Source organism: Lissotriton helveticus, chromosome 8 (genome assembly GCF_964261635.1).
Source record: "Lissotriton helveticus chromosome 8, aLisHel1.1, whole genome shotgun sequence".
Lineage (NCBI taxonomy): Eukaryota > Metazoa > Chordata > Amphibia > Caudata > Salamandridae > Lissotriton > Lissotriton helveticus.
Window position 1 is genome coordinate 1,453,306,514 of NC_136069.1, and position 18,879 is coordinate 1,453,325,392.

The following is an 18,879-nucleotide window of genomic DNA, read 5'->3' on the forward strand; positions in this document are numbered from 1 at the left end:
GTGTTGGTGAGTGAATGGATGTCTCAGTGGTATGTGTGTGAGTAATTACGTATGTGAAGGTAGTATATGTGAGTGTTGGCATATATATAAATGACTATATGTGAGAGTGAGTGATTGTGAGAGTGTCTGTATGGATAAGTGTGTGCTTGTATCAGTGATTGTGTAAGACAGTAAGTATGTGTTAGTATGTGTATAAATAAGTGAGCTGGTCTCTGTATAACTGTATAGGTGAGTAAATGGGTGTGGTTGATTCTTTGCGTGACTGAGTACGTGTGTGAATAAGTCTATGGATGAGTGGTGGTGTGTGAGTATATGTATAGGTGTATGAGTGCATATTACAGTGCTGTATTGATGAGTGACTGCATTTATGAGTTACTGTATGGGTCAATGAGTGGAAGTGTGTGTAGACCTAGGAATTCAGTCAGTGTGTATGTAGTAACTGGTATTGGCGTGTCTATGGCTTCGAAAATGGTAGTCTGCATTTTAGAGTGGGTGTTTCAAAGGTTATATTAGGGTGTGAGGAGGTGCATCAGATTATCACATGGATGATATCATCAGTGATGTCATTTGAGATGTCATCAGTGATGTCATCAGTGATATCACTGACCATGTCATGAGTGATGTAATATGTGACGCCATCAGCAGTGCATTGCGGGGGCACAAGTTAAAGTCAGCTCTACTAACTATAACGGGCTAATTTCTCTGGTTTTGTATGAGTGAAATGACCAACTAACTATAACTTGCCTGAAACCTGTGGTTTTTTTCAGTGAATTTTTAAGGTTTTTTAAATGCTAATTTCTAACTGAAACATATGTTTTTTTCAGTGCATATATATGTATATATGCTGCTGTACTGAGAAAGGTATTGTTTTTACCCGGTGACATTATTACTAGCATGCCGTTCATTATAATATGAACGGCAGGGTTAGTAATAATGTCACTGGGTAAAAACAATACCTTTTCTCAGTCCAGCAGCATAAAACTAACAATTAAACTAAATATTTTGGTCAATTAATATATATGCTAACGGTGTAGATTGTTGCAATTGGATAACAGAGAGAGGACAGCTCTTTAGTTAGAGACATTTAGAGATAACGTCAGATATAACGGCTTTCTAGTAATTGATACATTTAGACATTTATAGGAAGCTTTTTCTAAGCTAATAACTACTACCTTTTGAAGAATATTTATTTTACATGTAAACTTAGACTTTATTGTATAGTTTTGTAGCCTTCCCAACACATGCAACACATGGCACAGAAATATTAGCAGAGCCATTCACAATTTGAAAACATTTTCAATTTACACACGCATTACAGATCCTAGATTTCCGTGAACTTTCACATGTACATATTCCAGCGTTCCTAGTTACTTCAAAGCTACTCTCTGAAATTACACAGATCCTTATACCGCTGTTAGGCCTGCAAATTGTACTGCGATATATTTAAAATATCGTCCTTTCATGTGCTATCTGAGACAAACTCTGGTGCGTTTCCTCTGATTTCATTTCACCCCTTCCTGCTACAACACCGAGAGCGCTCTCCTCAAGTCTCTGAAATAAGGGGCCATTGCTATAACGTGCTTCGTGGCGCTCGCCGCCCCCTGCCGGTTCGGTACCAGTACTGTGGTACCCTTGCAACTCTGCGAAGAAGCAGACGTAGGACCTGACTTTAAAATATTTCACACAGGAGGACTTATTTTCCAGCGTGCGGCACTCTGGACACTGTGTGGTAAAGTATCCAAGTATTTCACTACAGGGGCGTAGCTAGAGCTCGTGGCGCCTGGGGCTACCCCTCAGATTGCCGCCCCTTGCATCTACAGTCCTGTGATTGTGTGCGGTAAAGTCTCGACTCGAATTTTGAATCTCACCTCATTGTCAAATTTCGGGCACAGATATTTCTCACATGTATCATTGGAATGCTAGTTTTACATTGGTCTATTAACGAGTGCAAGTAAGTGTTAACTATCTGAACTCGCAGTTGTAGAGGGCTGCGCACAGCACCCCAGGCCACTTGTTTAATTATACTGGTGTGATTTTTTAAAATACTTTTAAACATATTTGTCAGCCTGCCTGACTGTTACCGCTATGTGTCTCACAGGCTCTCCTGTGGCTTGACCAGCAATCCTGCTTACATGCACATGCTCACTGCGGCGGCGTGAGTCAGCTAATGAATTTATGTTATAGGCCTGAGGCAATAGAGATTTGTGTTAGGGGCACACCCTGTTAAAGTCTGGGCCCATCTATCATTGCTTTGACCTATGTGTTGAACGGCCTATGTCCCACCCCACCACTTGCGCAGAGTCAGAACAATTCCACAGTTGGGAGCAGCCATTTTAAAATCCTGCTCATTACAGTATTCAACACACTTTATGTAATGAGTCCCCTTCTTACATATCGGTCTGAGTTTTAACTGCTCTTTATTTCAGTAAGTGTGTCATTGTGTGGCAGTCATGTCTGTTTATTGGCTCCAAATCACACAATCAGACAAATCCAAATATGTATATCATGGAATTATTGTGAAGAACATTCAAACGCTCTTTCGTATATTTTTGAAACTTTTTACTTACAAAAACTGGAAAGGCCGTCGCCCTCATGACCTCACCCTGACTCCTTCACTGCCACCCACCACTAGTGCCCCTCATTTCTCTGTAGCTCCCCCACCCCATGACCTCCTCCTCAGCTTCCCTCACTGCAACCCTCCACCAGTGCCCCTCATCGCTCCAAAGCCCCTCACCCATGGCCTCCTCCTCGGATTCCCTCAATGCCACCCTCCACCAGAGCCCCTCATCTCCCTGTAGCTCCACCCCATTACCACCTCCTCTGATTCCCTCACTGCCACCCTTCACCAGTGCCCCTCATCTCTCCATAGCTTCACCCCATGACCACCTCCTTGGATTCCCTCCACCAGTGCCCTTCATCTCTCTGTAGTTCCCCCACCCCAGGACCACTTCCTCGAATTCCCTCACTGCCACCCTCAACCAGTGCCCCTCATCTCTCCGTAGCCCCTCTCTCATATGCATGTCATTCGTTGGATAGCCCTACTCACATTAGTGTAGCATGTCACAGTACTTTACATCACGCACACATTATACAGAGACAATAAATCAGTCTACGGAGAATGTCACATAAGCCAATAAGGATTATAAGGTGTAGGAATCACATGTCATCCATACTGGTGGGCAATATATTTTACGACGGTTTGGTCTGGATAAGCACAAACTCAGGATTTAAAGAGTACTCCAGTGGTTGGGAGTTCACTTTACTGATAAAATGAATAACTTCCAAAACAAACTATTTTTAGCAACATTAGAATAACGAAAGACTGGAGAAGTTCTGACTATATCACAACACAAAAAAGCTAACTTTGTATGCAGCTCTTTGATGACAGTTCATAGGTCACTGTCCTATTTTAGGATTGTAACTTCTGAACTGCAAGTAACACAAGGATCTCTGTGACAAAGGCAGTAACCCACTGAGCTATCAACATAACATTTAGTTTATCTGCATTTAAAAACTACCAACAGTCAAATGATTGCTCTCCAGCAGGATCATAAATCATCAGTTATCTAAACATTTGTTATTGTTGTTGTACATTGGTGGCAGATTCCTTGCCAGGGCCAAGGCTGGCCCACCCCCTAGAACTGGGCCTGATCCTCACGCAAACAGTTGAATATGAACCCAGGAAAGTGGCTGGGGCATGGCCTGTGGTGGTCCATATGGCGCTCCTTTTGGTTTCATAAAACACGTGCCATCTCACACACAGTACTCGCCAACATAACTGCATGAGCACACTATAGTTCCAGCGCGCATACTACTAACACACGCATAGATAGGAGCAGCATTTCATACAGCCTTCACCACTGAACACCATCAGACACAGTATAGCACGCATTTCACGCCCATACTGTCACAAAAGCACACACATCATCATAAACTCCAACGCTCACTCCGCAAAAATGCACACTATTCTCATTTCACACATGGCCTTGTATATCACACCACAGACAGCATCAATCCCACATATACCACCAGAAGCACTGTCAAACACACCCCTGCTTGCCTTTACACCAGCAAACTCCTTCATCACGCCCTCTCACAACAAACCTTCAAGTCACATACACAAGCACACAATAAAAAAAACACATTGCACATTAGGCTAAAAGTTTGCCCTGGTACCGTCTGCGCTTTTACGTTTGGGTTGATTCAGTGGATGTATTAGTTCGGAGTAAGCTTTTAAGTTTGCTTTGTATATTTTGCATCATGAATCACAAACTCACGTGTCGACGAATGCAGTAAAACACCCACGCTGGTAACTACCAAAACAGGTCTGGGGTGGGGACTAGTACTGAGAGCCCAGTGTTCAGGTCTTCATTCTTTCTTCGCCAGGGAGTGGAACACATTCTGTTAAGCACCGAGAGAACGCGCCATCTCTGACCCATGGTGGTCGATATGTCTACTGGAAAAAGACAAGTACCGAAGATAATGGATTGCTCGCCTCATCGGCGTAAATCAATTGGGGCTGATGTTTGGGGCCCGTGAGTAACAGCGAGACCGAGCCCTGGCCGCGGCATTTTGAGTTTGCCGCTCGGGTCCGGCCCGCCTCCAGTGATAGGCGTGCTGGCGGGTGCTGAGGAGAGGCTAGCGTGTCCTTGGTGGGGGGGGGGGGGGGCGTGAGTAGAGCGAGGGCTGACCGAACATTATGCCCAGGGCCGTCATTGGTAGCTCTTTCGCGCGCTACTAGATTGATGGCCCTGGGACGGGATCCGGATCCGATCCACAAACTGGGTAAGACGTGTCACGCGCATGACGCACTGCAGGCAGCATTTACAAGGTGCGCTTGCTCTTTACACGGGGGCCGCGCGGCACTGGCGGCGGCCTTTATAATGTATTTTATTATAGAATTTGCATGTCTCCAAATAAATTATAAAGGCCGCCGCCAGTGCCGCGCGGCCCCCGTGTAAAGAGCAAGGGCACTTTGTAAATGCCGCCGCCCCCAAAATTGTGCCGCCTGGGGCGGACCGCCCCCCTCGCCCCCCCCTAGCTACGCGGGTGTTTCACTAATAAAACCAGTCAAGGGAGCGGAGCCGTCGGCAAGATGCCTTTAATGGGCAACACCAGCCAACCACATCCGGGCCCGTCAGAGCACCCCCACACCCACCCTCATCTTTATTTAAAATTGTAGGTGTCTCTGCAGCTCACAATGACCACACAGGACGCTGGCACTCTTTTCACGGGAGAGAAACTGCTCAATGGCTTAATAGCGGCCACCATTAATGATGTAAGAAAAAGTAGGCAGGGAAGACGGCATCCCAGCTCCTGTCACTGTCACAGCAGGGAATGCGGCTGCCCGAGGTCACGCAGTGGCCATCAGGAGGGCGGCCCCTTAGATACAGAGGGCTTCCCCCCGCCCCTCTCTAGTCCCTCTCCTCCCCCGGGCATGCGGAGTCCCGAGGGGAGCTAGGAGGAGCTGAGTGGCACGTCCGGTGCGGCAGGCAGGGCGAGGGGGTACTTAAGTCCCCCTCGCCATTTTCTCTGCCTCTTTGCTGCACCGGACGCGTCGTAGTGACCTCGTGACGGGGACACACTTTTTCCTCGCTGCCCTGATGTCGTTAGCTCGTCGTGAGGACGCGACGTACCTGGCTGGCGTCGGTTTGTCCGGTGAGTGTGGGCACTGTAGCTATAGGCCTCTCCACCCCCCCCTTTTTCTGCCTGTGGCCCCGTTCGGGAGTATGGTCGCACTGGGCAGGGTCTGGGGCCGGGGATGTCCGCGAGCCCCTTTGGCCTGGGATTGGGTTGTGCGGCGGAGGAAGCAGCATGAGCGAGAGTGGTACTTTGCTGGTGGCACGGCCTATTGGCAATCCGACCAGCCATACGTCGCATTTCACGGCCCGGTCGTGGGACCTTGTTCCGGGGCTGGGGTATGGGCTTGTGGGAAGCGGTAGCCTGGTGGTCGGGGGACCCGGTTTCGCACCGTGGCAGGGCTCCGTGCAGTGCTTTCGCCATTTTGAGGCTTGCCCCCCCGTAATTGTCAAGCATGGCGCCGTGGTAACCACGGCCATTGCCAGCTCGAGGCCTCGGGCGATTGAGACCACCCACCCCTTCCGCCCGCAATCCGTGTACTGGGGTGGTTGTTTAAATGGGGGCTGCGTGCGAGGCCTATGCTTGTAGGCAAAATTGACCCCGCCTCGGGTCGGGATGAATAGTGGCGAGAGTGTGGCGGAACCTGTTATCTTGCTGGTACGCAGCTAACTGACCTTTGCGGAGATCGAGAGCGCAACAGCCTGCACTGCGCAGAGGTCGGGAGGTCACCCGGCCGCAGGCCGCACCCGGTCTGGCCGTCCTGTCCTGCCCCAGGGAGCTGCTGAATTTCCACTCGGTGGGTGTTTCCACCGGACACCGCTCCCCCCCCCGGCCTCCCCATGCGGGCCTCTCAGGGGGCAGGGCGGCCCAGCCTGCTTGTGCCGGCTTGGTGGGGAGGTAAGTTGGGACAGATCCCTTAGGCTCGTCAGGAGAGTCGCTCTGGTCCGGGCGCAGCACCGAGGATCCGTCTCCCGGAGTGCTACTGGCCCAGGGATTTTAGCCAGCGCAAGTATCTCCCGGCTTCAGGTGGCTTACCTGCTTTCGAGGGAGCACCGTGGCATTCGCCCTCATGGTCGGCCTGGGCAGCAGGCACGGGTGGGGGGGCCTTCCACTCCGTCGGGTTGCCCCAGTCCCCGAGTGGGCCGCCGGAGCAGAGGCTTGCAATGCCAGCGGAGTCCGGACCCGTTTCCCTGGTTAGGGGAGGTTCCTCCATGACAATTCGGCAGGCGCTGGATGTGTTGGGCCTGGGTGGATGGCCTCCTGTGGAGTCCTTTGCCCCCCTCCCTGTTGGCAGGCAGGGGGGAGTGTGCCGCGGGCCTCTTTGAGCATGCCGACCAGCGTTGGTGTTTTCAGAAAGCGGACGGGGTTCACTGAGGGGCAGACGGAACAGCGTTTCGAGGACAGGAGAGGGGAGGAATAGCTAATTCCCTCCTTCTCAGACCCTGCCGTGAAGTTCCTTGGCCATTGTAGATCCGTTTCAAATGTTTGTGTTTTGGCCTGTACATCCTGTGTCTGGGGGTGTTCCGTTTGCCGGCGTGGTTTTGATCCTGTGGCTTGCTGTTGTTCGCCGGGGGGGTCATTTGGTCATTTGTTTGTTTGTCGGGTTGGTTGTTGCTTCCGCTTGTACAGCCTGTCGTGCTGTCATGTCCAATTGCTGCGGCAGTTCTCTCGTGTGGCGTTGCTGGGCCTGTTGCGCAGCGCCTTGACGCCTCCGGGTGGATTCCACGCTTCACATATGCATTAAATGATATATGAATTTCCCCATCAGCCAGGTGTCTGACTCGCCGGCCTTGGCCAGTCAGCAACCATCATTATGAGCTTCAAGTGTTCGAACCTTGCGGGGGGGGAGACGCTGCCCGGGGGTGTTGCAGCTTTATGCCCTCGTGAGGAGGGCTCTCGCCTGCTCGGGTTGCTGTGAGTTTGAGTGCCCTGGTGTTTACCTGGCTCTGTTTGCTGGGACGTGACATGCTTTCCAGCACGGGCATGACACGATCATGTCAGTAGGGATCAGTATTGCGCGGGGCAGATCTGTGTGGTGTGCAAGGCCAGGGAGCCGACTTGCTCTTTTGGGAGTGTGTTTGTTTGTGGAGCCCCTCCCTGGACTTTTCCCGGGTATCGGCAGTTGACTTTTGTTTGCTTCTGGATCCCTCGTGCCCGGGCCCCCAACCCCAGGGGGCCACGAGGGATTCATCATTGGGGCATCAGGAACCAGGCCGCCCACGTTCCCTTGGAGCCACCTGTTGGCTATATTGGCGCCCGCATGTGTGAGGCCTCGCCTTCCCCACGTTTTAAGTTACTGCATTAGAACCGGCAGAAGCTCCGAGCACCTTAAGTTCAGTTACCAGGCTGCAGATAGACAGGGCCCTGCGCCAGATACGTGTATGGACAAGGCGCTCTTGGTAACGGTCTAGTAATAGGTATATGCTTTAATCCATTTTCTGGCGGGTGGCATTTCTTTCTAAATCCTCCCGCTTGCAACGGGAAAACGTGGCCATGTATGCCAGATCGCAGTTTGTTAGCATGCCGATGTGCCCTACTGATTCCCGATAGCTTTGGTTATTTCCAATAGGGCGGCCCCTGTTCAGTCTAGTGCGGGTCAGTATTTAATACTACAACGTGCGTAATGAAAGTTTCGAGACAGGAGCGAGGTCATCGGGTTGGTTCCACCACCCTGCTGATTGGCTGCCGTTAGCCATAGAGGCCGTTGTAGGCTTACTTTTCATTTCTGTTTCCCTTAGTTGTCCAGCCTCTTCTCTCTGCCTGTGACCGGGAAACTTTCCCGTGATCTGGCTGCCTTGCTGCGTCTACTGGTGTAAAGGGCTATGCCTCCCAGCATGCAAGATGCGTTTAATTTTACAGTAATGCAGTATGCGATTATCACAGTGCTGTAGGAGGCGATTGATACAGTGTCGTAGGTTTTGTAGCAACTCCAAGGTGCCTTCTGCACCGCACTGTGTTCCTGAAGGCGTCAAAGCGCTTCTTAATAGGAACAGTAATGACACAAGAGGAGAAATTTACAAGTGAACAGATTACAAAGCTGTGTTACAAGGAAGAGTGGCGTGTGCATGTTACACAATCGCACCAAGCTCTGGCGCGAACATTACTCTAGTGTCAGAGCGCCGCATAGAAGAACCATTTTTCAATTAATACAAGCCATGTCTATGGCTTCCATCATGCTGCGGGGCAGGAGCGGTAGCTTCGTTTATTTAAAGGTGTTTTTATATATAGCGCGAACTTTGCCCATAGGTGTCAGAGCGCATTACAGAGAATCAGTTGAATTACATTGACTCTGGACTAATAATTCGATATTAGACAGAAACGTCTATAGTTGCTTAGTAAAGGAGGTGGGCGGAAACGTTTCAATTTACACAAGCTATGTTCTGCCATGGGGGTTTGTGTACACCTGAATTGGAAGTACTTCAGTGCGTGTGAGGCAACCAGGCTAGCAGCAAGCCGACAATGCATGATATACCCAGTAGGTACATGCCATTGAGTGCCTGCATATAAGTTAAGATGCTATACTCAGCATGTTTTTGAGTACCTGCATTTGAGGTGTGCGGTACACCAGGCCATCTGCTAGGGTAATCTGCATAAGGCCGCTAATGTGTACGTGTGACTGGGTGCCCCTGTGCAAGAGGTATGATACATCAAGCAAGCAGCAAGCTAGAACTGTATGATGTGATTAATGTTACGTGTACCTGAGTGCCCATGTTAAGAGATTTGTGTTATTCCAGACAAACAGTAAGCCAACTATGCATGAGGTGATTAGTATGTGCAGGTGACCGAGTATCCAGTTCTAGGACATATGCGATACACCAGCCTAGCTAAGGCTACTGCATAGTGGGGACAATATGTACACACAACTGTTTGCTGGTGTACAGGAGATGTGTAGTACTTCAGGCCACTAGCGTACAGACACGGGATGATGTGGCTAAACTATATATGGGATCAAGTGCCCATCTTTTGGGGGCTTTTACTACAGCAAGCTGCCCACTGCATGATCAATGTATACATGTGACTGAGTGCATGTTTGTAGGGGATGTGCGACGCACCAAACCATGCATGCTGTGGTCTGAGGGCATGTAAATGAGTGGCCATGCAGATGAGTTGCATGGAACAGACACTGTGTGAGGTGTGCTCAGCGTACATGTGAATGAGCGCTTGTCACCAGAGGAGAGGTGCCGAGCAATGGGTCATGTGTGCACAGCAGACTTATGAATGAGTGCTCGGTTTCAGTAGAGGCGCGTTGTTGTGCGCTCAGTGTATATGTATGTGTATGGACACCTGCTCTTGCGCATTTGTAAGGCCATTTGGAGCAATATTTACTGGACCACATCTAACATTATCTCAAAACAAGAAAGTGCTACAACTGTCAGAACAGAATGTACATAGGCCACAACAGTCGGAATCAGTGTGCCAAGGATGTTAATTTTCAGTCACTTTTCATGTATTTGGCGTCTTTTGGGTCTGTTTAAATACGGTGTAGAGCAGGCACTCCCTGGAGTTGCACGTGGCATTGCCAGCACTCCAGCTCTCCCTCACCCCAGCGGGCATATGTCTCTGTACTCCACCCCCTCACGCTGTCCTGTCTCTGCATCGTGCTTTGGGGAGCTCCGAGCCACGTCATACCTTATGCAATGCCAATGGCCTTGCCTCCGGCACCGATTGGTTTTGGCAATGACTTTTAGCCACCCTGCGCAGCAGCTCAAGGCCCTAATGATGTGCAACATGGCTAAAGAGTTCAAGCACTTGCGTTGCACCTATTTAGCGCTGGTCAACTAGTGGTTTCTAGCATCAGGGTCGTGGGCTATTAGACGCGTTTCACCCAGTACAAGAGGGATCAAATCGTGGATTCAGGGGATAGGTGGCGTGTGCAATTTACCAAAGTGCACTAAGTACAAGGAGAGGTATAGTACCATGTGTATGGAGGACACGCAATCACCAGAACTAACGTTCATAGGCTAGGGTGGCTCTTGTGCTTGCACCGGAACCTAACACAGGGTTGAGGTAGCATTCAGTCTGTGCGCTACAAGAGAAAAGCGTGTGTGCATGTGACAATATAAGGAGCACACTCTTTACACAAGAACACACGTGACGTAGCATATGGTGGCACTTGCGCAAGTACCGGAACCAAACACAATGTAAGTGGTAGCAATCAGTGTGTCATAAGAGTGAAGTGACGCGTGCATGTTACAAGAGAGTCCCCACCACTGGTAGAGGGAGAATACTCTGTACATGGCAGACTCTCAATTCACAAGGAAACAATGGAAAGACCCTTCCATAGTAAAGGAGAATTGAGTTTTTATATTAGGCTTCAATCAGATGAGAGAGGGCTTGAAGTTTTTGGGAGGTGTCTCTGAAGGAGAAGAACTTTGAGGTCAGCTTGACTGCCTCAGAGGAGGAGGTGTTTCTGAGTAGAAGTAGAGTGGGACGAGTTCAGTAGTGTCTTCATCGCACACTCCTAGGTGCAATGGTCATTATCAGACTTAGCATGTGAATCTTGACTTAGTTTTGCGACCCTACCTTCTGCATCAGGCGCTGGAGGGACGCAAGCATGTGCCTTACCCAAATCCTCCGAGCATGTTTTGTGGGCACACTAGTTCTCGAACTGTCCAACTAGCCTGACCTCTGTCGTGTGGGGGCAGTAATGGCCCTGCCTGTCGCCCCTTCCAGATTAGAAGACAGGGTGGCCTGTACTCAGCGGCACCCCTTCCCTGGGCAAGGAGATCTCCTCCCTGACTGATTTTGGTCAACTGGAATACATAGGCTTGCACAGCGTATGACCTCTTGGAACAATGACACCTTAATGATGCAGAAAAGGTACAAAGAGACTAACGAGTAAAGCGGAACCCAGTACTCCAGGAAACATTCACTGCAATGTTTTAACATGTCCTTGTCATCGTTAATAGATAGTTGAAGAGGCCGGCAAACGGCAGCTCGTGCACTGTGCGTTGCTTCCGCTGCCGGGTCCCCCAGGGGATCTAGCAGGCTTTCTGGGATAATTATCAGGTAATGCAACCTAGGTCGCGTAGGCTCCCTAGAAATTAAGAAGATGGGATCATTCTTAAGCTGATGGTGATGGGCACAATTCTGTTCTCAAAGCAGTGGTAAGGCAGAAGGCTAGAATTGCGAGGTGAACGGATTGCTATTTTGAGCCTATTTTCCTATAGACTAAAGAGAAAGAAAGCAATATCAGCCTTACGGTAAGACCAGCATCAGCCTGACAATTTGCCATTCTTAGAACGTGCTGCAGAATTAAGTAATTTTCTTCCTGAAAGTTATGTTAATTCACTTCGTTTTCTAACCATAACTTATTTTAGTTATCGGAAATGAAAAATGTCAGGGTGGAGGCACGTTTTGATAATGGAGATCTGACATTAATCCATGGAGTAGCTGGGACAGCGTGCCCTTTAGCTTACCCTACATGCTTTATCTCAGAGTTCTCAAAAGGGCATTCCCTGATAATAGAACTTCCAACAGGTTTCCCTTTTATTAGGGATGCTCACAATGCACTAATAATCATATTGGACTCTATGTACGAGTACTGGTCAAAGGGCTGTGCCAATTGTGGAGGCTATGATTGATGGCTGTGAGTAAGCAAGTTTAAAGCTACAATAGTATAAAAATATGCTAGTATACCTTTGTAGGGACACTGCTAACTGTGAAAGCACGTGTAAGCGCGTAAAGCTACGAGAGTAAAATTATTTACCGTTGTAGTGACACTGCTAACTAAGAAAGGTTAATTGCAAGACATATGTACAAAGGTTGCAGGTAGGAAGGAGGCTAAGTAGTGGGGGGCCTGGCCGGTGACTGTTGCCGCCGGCTGGGCTGTGGCGGAGTTACAGGGCAATCCGGAAGCAGAGAAGTTCAGCACTGGACCTCAGCGGGCACATAGGGGTGCCAGAGCCTAAGACCTGGGGCCTCATGGGAGGTTCCGGGAACACGTGTCGGCGCCCCATTTGTCCTTGGGGCGGTTGTGGGCCTGTGCAACCGGGGGTTTGCCTAGTACGCCCCGCAAGGGGCGTGAGTATAATGTTTACCATAAGGGGCAGCACATGGTGGTTCGCCACGGAGCTGCCTGGCTCATCAGGCGGGCAGGTGACGAGAATGCGGCCTGCCCTTGGATTGCCCGTAAGACAACCCACTATGATTACATAACGTTGTATGTAATAAAATAAACCTGCAGCAGTTTCTTCCCAATCTAACACTGGTGTCTAGTGTGTTATTTGCGGGATGCATGCTAAGTGTGGGGTGGGGGGGTTCTGTTGCCATTATGTGTCTATGCGGCTGCCCGAGGCCACGCAGTGGCCATCAGGAGGCGGACCCTTAGATGCAGAGGGCTTACACCCGCCCCTCTCTAGCCCCTCTCCTCTGCCGGGCAGGCGGAGTCCTGAGGGGAGCTAGGCAGAGCTGAGTGGCACGTCCGGTGCGGCAGGCAGGGCGAGGGGTACTTAAGTCCCCCTCGCCATTTTCTCTGCCTCTTTGCCGCACCGGACGCATCGTAGTGACCTCGTGACGGGGACACACTTTTTCCCTCCCGACCTCTCACCCTGTGTGTCAGCTTGTGGGGGACAGTTTGAACGTTTTAATGTTATAATTTTCGTTGCAGGCGGAGTTACAGGGCAATCCGGAAGCAGAGAAGTTCAGCACTGGACCTCAGCGGGCACGTAGGGGTGCCAGAGCCTAAGACCTGGGGCCTCATGGGAGGTTCCGGGAACACGTGTCGGCGCCCCATTTGTCCTTCGGGCGGTTGTGGGCCTGTGCAACCGGGGGTTTGCCTAGTACGCCCCGCAAGGGGCGCACGTATAATGTTTACCGTAAGGGGCAGCACATGGTGGTTCGCCACGGTGCTGCCTGGCTCATCAGGCGGGCAGGTGGCGAGAATGCGGCCTGCCCTTGGATTGCCCGTAAGATAACCCACTATGATTACATAACGTTGTGTGTAATAAAATAAACCTGCAGCAGTTTCTTCCCAATCTAACACTGGTGTCTAGTTTGTTATTTGCGGGATGCATGCTAAGTGTGGGGTGGGGGGGTTCTGTTGCCATGATGTGTCTAAGGTGCATGCAAGGGCGAGTAAGAGTCCGCAATAGTGATCTCTAGTCACTAGAGGCTCCATGTAACTTTCGCTAGAGTCTAGTGAAAGTTACGTGCATGAACCCAATGCCTCCGGCGCCAGGGTGTCTGGAACTTACCAAAAGTACGTTTATGAGCTTGTTAAATGGCCACACAAACGTTGATGAAGACCGGTGGCGCGGACAATGCTGGAGCAGGGCAAGGCTTGTATTTGGTGCCGAGAGTGCACTCGACGTATTTCAGAGGCATTTTAGGTTTCATATTTGAGTTGGATAACAATAAATAACCTCATTTGAAAAGGACCAAGGGGTGGAAGCGCTCTTTACAAATAGATGAGATGTTTGTTAAGTGTTTGTATTAGGTGTTGGCCTGCGCCTTTGGGAGTTTGGCTGCGCCATTTGAAAGCACTGGAAATGCACACTTACTTTAAAATGCCCTAATGCCCCGGCAGCCAGGAGCCAACAGAAGCGATCGCGGGCAGGCTGCAACCGGACAAGAAGGGCCCCTTATATATTTACGAATTGTGCTGTTTCTGTTGTCATTGTTAATAGGATTTCATTACTCTGTTAAGGAATCCGTATTACAAAACAGTATTGAATTACGAACAATCAAATATTTGATTGACAAATGCACTGGCACTTGAACATCTATCAAGAGAGAGTTACAATTTGGATGTAAACATGACTTACATTGCAGGGCAATCAGTGACATTCCCTTAACAAAAAGACAACTATTGGCATTTCACATTGGCCCGAGGACCACGACCACACATGGGCCTCATTTAAATGAAGCGCGGAAGCCTGCGCTTCATTTTATTTTTATGATTTCGGCGGGATTCCCGACCCTAACCAGAATTCCGCTGAAATTATTTTTAAAAAAATGCTTTTTTTTGGCCCTTGGGTCCTTGTGGGACCCCCTGAGCAGGCCTAGGGGGTCAGGGTGTTTCTACCCTGCCCCCTTTTCTTGTTTTTTATCTTTGTTTTAGTATTTTCTTGTGACTCAGTAGAACTGAGAATGGCTGCCAACACTTCCTGGTTTAGAGTGTTGGCAGCCAATCGCAGTGAAGCTCGTGCTCGGGAGGGTTCGCGAACCCACCGCTGCCCCAGATATCGAAACATTTTCTATTTCTAATTTCTCAGGAACTACTGAACGGATTTTTTCACCATTTAACAAAAAAGTCTCTTTCTGAACCAAAGGCTTCCTTTTTGCCAAATTTGGTGTAATTCCGTCCAGCAGTTCGTAGCTGTAGCTGTAGCTTTGTCTAAAGTTTCCTATAGAAAATAACATGGGTAAAAACATGTTTTGGGACCACCCTTTTTTGTCAGCAACCGCTTGACGAATCACCCCAAAACTTTCAAGACCGTTGCGGGCCACTAGTTTAGAAAATTTCGCGAAGATTCGTCAACCGGCGCCAAAGTTATTGGGAAAAGAAAAAACGCTTTTCGAATCGAAACGAGGTCCTAACTATAACTACCTACTGGCAACCACCAGTAGGTAATATGTATGTATGTATGTATGTATGTAAATATATATATATATATATATATATATACAAACTATATCCCGTTGAGAATATGCATTCATGCAGAAATGATGAAACACTAGTCACTTTAGCAGTTTCATGGGATCTGCATTCATGCAGGCATAATTCTACAAAATGACAGCAATGAAAATCGTGCACATTTTTTTTTTTTTATTAGGAATACAAATTTTTGGATGTAGTATTTTATTCATCTTAAAAAGTTTAAATGGACAGTAAAAATGAGAATAAGATTGACTTATTTTATAATTCGTATATGTTTCAGGCAATAATGAAACCTTCGAACTATTTACAAATGTAATTATCGTCTGTTTTTGTATTCCCTTTTGTAATTTGTACCTTTTCTATGTCTATGGTCTTATGATCACGTGATGCACGATAGGAGGTGTGGCCCATAGGAGGGGTCAGGGAATCTAAGCATTATAAAATAACAGGCTGTTTGAATACTCGGTGTGTGATCTAGAGTACACGGTACTCGAAACGCGTCGCCAGAAAGGTCAACAATAAAACATCTTGCCTGAAGCCGTGGGGTCCGTCTCCTTCTTTCGCCACGCCGTGCAGTGTGGAGGTCTGAGGATTTCTTTCGGATATATATATATATATATATATATATATATATATATATATATATCCAAACACAAAGTCTGCATGTAAACCCGAGCCACTTTGCAGCGGCGGGCCATGCCGGGGTCGCGAACCCCTATAAATCCACAAAGTAAAGCGTACTCTGTCTCCTTGACACAATACGACACGGCCACACAATATCCTTTTCAGCGTGATTTATTCAAAAAACAATTCACTCTACACGTTTCGGAGCTAGTAGCTCCTTGCTCACGAGTAGTAGCAAAATGCAAAACACCTTTTTTTAAATGATCATGTGACCCAACATTAAATAACAGTGAGTACAGACTCAAGAGTTTGCAATGTTAACAGTGGTACGAGTAAAGCAATAGTACAGCATATTCCAGCAACGCTGTTCCAATTGTTGAAATATGATTTAGTGAAAGAAATAATACAAGAGAAGGGGTGGAAAAAATTCCAAACATTGTATGGCAAAGGCGCCATGATTTTCAAGCAGTATTCAGCAAGTGCATGACAAGTCAATGCGGTGATCAAGTCATAGAGACCTTTTACGAGCGTTTTATAGCACAATAAATCAGATTCCCACAGTCAAGGTAGCGCTCAGGCCGTGCATGAGGGTTGCACCATCAAGAAGTACAAAACAAGTCAGACAGGTATCTCGCCCCAGTGGTCCAATAAGACCTCGAGGGAACAACAATATACCCTCTAAACCGCCCCAGTGGGCAATAATCAAACATGCATAGTTCTTATCACTCATATACTTAGTACCCCAATTGCAGGGCCACCTAAGGTCAACTCAACTAGAATAAAAAAAATATAGTCCATGTGTGCACTCTACTTGGTCTCACCCCATCCGGTAATACCAAAACATATTAATGCAGTTGACGCCAATCAATCCAAGTAAAACTTGAGAGGAATCATCCATCCTCTTTCACCAATTTCAGATCTCAATACTCGTTAAGCCTTCCGCATGCTTGATTTAACACAGCAGAGTCCTGTAAAAGAACATAAAACATAGGGTGAAACAAATATGAAAAAATGTTGTTGACGGTTACATTTGCTAAAAGTCATATACAAGAAGATCTGTGATATTAAAAATTTTAAGAAACATTGTCTACAAGGGCATGGTCTATTACAATATAAAAAACATATTTATTATGGACAAAAGAGCAGATTCATCCCAGGTGCACCGACAAAGCCTCATAACTGTTGTGTCCCCCGGGGTATAAGGTGTGATATTTAATAATCATTTTAGATTCTAGGTTCTAACACTCGATCTCCGCCTCTATCCCTGAGAGGGACATTGTCTAGAACACAATATGACAAGACAGCAACATTTTGGTTATGTAGGTGAAAAAGTGCCTCGCCATGGGGTACTGTTTGTCGTTGTTTTTAATCGCCCTCAGATGTTCCAGCACACGCTTCTTGGCTGGATGAATGGTGCTACCTATATAGAATTTATCACAGGGACATCTGAAGGCATAAACCTCAAACTCAGTGCTGCAATTGAAGTGTTTCATTATTTTGAACGCCTTGCACTCAGATGACAAATTTATTTCCTTGCAATTGGTACTATACTTACAGGCCTTACTCCTGCCACATGTAAAGAACTCTTGTATAGTACTCGGTTTCTTGTATGTTGATGTAATCAGTCCGCTGCATAGGGTATCACTGAGGGATCTCGCTTTTCTGTATGTTACCTGAGGATACTCTTTGAGGTGTTTATCCAAGTCTTCATCAGTTTTCAATACATTCCAGTATTTACTGAGGGATTTTTTAACTTCCCAAGACTGCTTACTGTGTGTTGTAATGAATCTAATCTCGTTCATGGGTTCCTTGTCAGTTTTCTCATTCAACAGCTCAGCCCTCTCTCTTTTGTCAACTTCAATACACGCATTCATTGTACACTTCTCAGTGTAACCTTTTGCTCGAAAGAGTTCAATCATAATGGTTTTCTCATTATCAAAGCCTTCCACAGTGCTACACTTCTGTTTAGCCCTGTGGAGCTCACCCAACGGGATGCTCCTGATGAGTCTTCCTGGGTGACAGCTTTTAACATGGAGCAGGCTGTTTCCAGCCGTTTCTTTTCTAAACAGTACAGTCTCCAGTTTGTTACCATTGACCTGCACTTTCAGGTCAAGAAATTCAATCGTCTCAGTACTGAAATGGCTAGTGAAGGTAGGGCTAAGGGTGTTATCGTTAAGCTTCTTGACAAATTCATTAGCATCATCAACACTCCCTTCCCAGGCACAAAAAATATTGTCAATGTAACCAGACTTTCACACAGTGTTTAAATTTGTAGAGATTGCTGACCACCTGCTCCTCCCACCAGCCCAGGTATAATCCTGCGAAACTGGGGGCGAAGCCGGTGCCCATCGCTGTACCAAGTGTTTGTTGAAAAATCTGGCCATCAAATGTTAAGAAATGTTTAGTTAAGCATGCATACATCATCCCAACTAATATTTGAGTGTTAAACAAGAATGAGATAGATCTATTTCTGAAGAAATGTCTGCAAGACTTGACACTCAGTTCATGGGGGATACTAGTGTAAAGACTGTTGACGTCCAAACAGTTAGAATTCCATTCAATGGTCTCAAGCAATCTAAGGAAATCTCCTGAATGTTTAAGAAAGGAAGGAAGATTTTTTACTAGGGTTTGGAGGTAAAAATCTATGTACCTAGAAGTATTTTCCAGATTACTACCTTGCGAAGACACAATAGGGCTCCCCGGAGGATTGAACTTATCTTTGTGTTGTTTGGGTAAGAGGTAGAGAACCGGTAATTTCCGGTGTTTACATCAAAGGAAATCAAATTCCTCGGTTTCCAAAAGGCCTCTATCCCTCCATTCCACCAACTGGTCATGATAACTTTTATTGGCCTGGTCATATTTACTTTTATTGCTCCTTTCATATTTGGTCGTATCACTGACCTGGTTCCTACCCTCGTGTAAAGAGGCACAAGCCCTTATCCTTTGGGGTGAGTTCCCATTCGTATACTGGATGCCTGACAGCAGTGTCCGGGCTAAGCCCCATGGGCCCCTCTTAACTTTGATCACTAGCTCACCCACAATGGGACTGTTTTTACATAGATGGATGATTAACT